This window comes from Selaginella moellendorffii, unplaced genomic scaffold, assembly GCF_000143415.4.
Source record: "Selaginella moellendorffii unplaced genomic scaffold, v1.0 SELMOscaffold_246, whole genome shotgun sequence".
In the NCBI taxonomy this organism is placed as follows: domain Eukaryota; kingdom Viridiplantae; phylum Streptophyta; class Lycopodiopsida; order Selaginellales; family Selaginellaceae; genus Selaginella; species Selaginella moellendorffii.
Window position 1 is genome coordinate 14078 of NW_003314505.1, and position 1807 is coordinate 15884.

Genomic DNA, 1807 nt, shown 5'->3' on the forward strand with positions numbered 1-1807 from the left:
TATATATATATATATATATATATATATATATATATATATATATATTAATAGTGTGAGTGCATGGAATATGGAAAGGGAATACAGAAATGTGCATATCAATTAGCCCAAAAACCCTAGTTTATATATAGGAGCAAATGGTCCGAATTGAAACTAATCCAACAGCTACCAAAATCCCACTACGCTAATATTAGTATACGGCATCGTAGCCGTACACTTAACCCTCACATCATCCCCTCCTCTCGGAATAATGGAAGGCTATTAGGGTTCTTTTGTAGACGGGCCGGGATCTAGAGGAACATCAAGAGGAGGCATCGGTGGGTTTGTAGATGGTATTAACTGTTCCTGATCCCTTTGTATGAAGTGTTTCAACCGTTGCACATACATAATCTCTGGAGGATCGGCCTATTGGACGTCATGCCGAACCTCATAAACTTGTGGTCCAACTTGTTGCAACACCTGATACGGTCCTTTCCACTGTGTAAGGAGCCCCTTAGATAAACCACGTATCGTAAGATGGGGAAAATGGACTAACACCAAATCATCCATTTTGTATTCTGTAGGTGGACGATGATGGGAGTTGTAGTGCCGTTGTTGTCCCACTTGTATGCGGCTTAAGTGTTCGGTAAACTCTACTCAGACAAGTGGAAGAATGCTCGTCAAATATTGATCTCACGACCTAGCATCAGGAGCTCATGGCAATCGCAAAGGTAAACCCAGCTCCGTTGGTAATATTGGATCATGACCATATAGAAGTTTATATGGTGAAGCACCAATAGAACTTTGCACCCCTGTGACATAGGCATACCGAAGAGATGGCAAATAACCATCCTAATCCGAATGCTGAAAGTTCACATACTTCACAATCATCCCTTTGAATGTCCGAACAAGTTGTTCCACAAGACCGTCTAATTGTGGATGATAAGCACTCGTGAAAGTGTGGCATATCCTCAACCGAGATGTCAAAATATGAAATGCCTCACCCATAAATGCAGAACCATTATCCGAAAGAATCCGCTCTAGACAAGAATGTTGGAACACCACTCAATTGAGGAGAAAGTATCCAACAACAGTTGCAGAGGTGCTAGCAAGAGCACCAACTTCCACCTAACGAGTCAAGTAGTCAGAAGCAATAATAACATACTCATTGTCAGCAGTCGATCATGGAAAAGGTCCCATAAAATCAAATGCCACCAACCCAAACAAACAGGAAACTGCAATTGACTCCAACCATCCTTCCGCAGCACAATGGGGAGTATTACGAGCTTGGCACCAAACGTAGCTACGCACATACCAGATAATATCACATTGCATCTCTGGCCAATAGAAAGACCTGCACAGCTTCTCAGTCACACAATGATGTCCCATATGCCCACCTAAAACAAGAGAATCATGGTAGGCATGGAGAAACTATAGAATAAAGACAAAAGGCACCACCAGCTGTAAATGATCATTAAGATCCATCCCCACAAAATAAAGAAGGCCATCATCAAAGCAATATTAAGAATGTAAATGCCGAAAAGGCAAGTCATCAGCAAGTGATGTAGGATTCTCAAACGCATCTCGAAATCTTCGAATTCACGGCTCAATCTTTTGAGCCTTGCGAACTTCATCAAGAGAAGGTAGATCTTGTTTTGTGCCTTATGGACACTGAACGTCAAGTATAGCAACTGCCGATGGCACAGAATCCTCGTCTAGAAAATCCACAGATGCTAGAACAACAGGCTCATCAGAAATATGAGAAGAGAGTGGAGAAGGCAGAAGAGCTCGAAAAAAGGCATCAGCATCAATCATAGAACTCTCTGGGCGA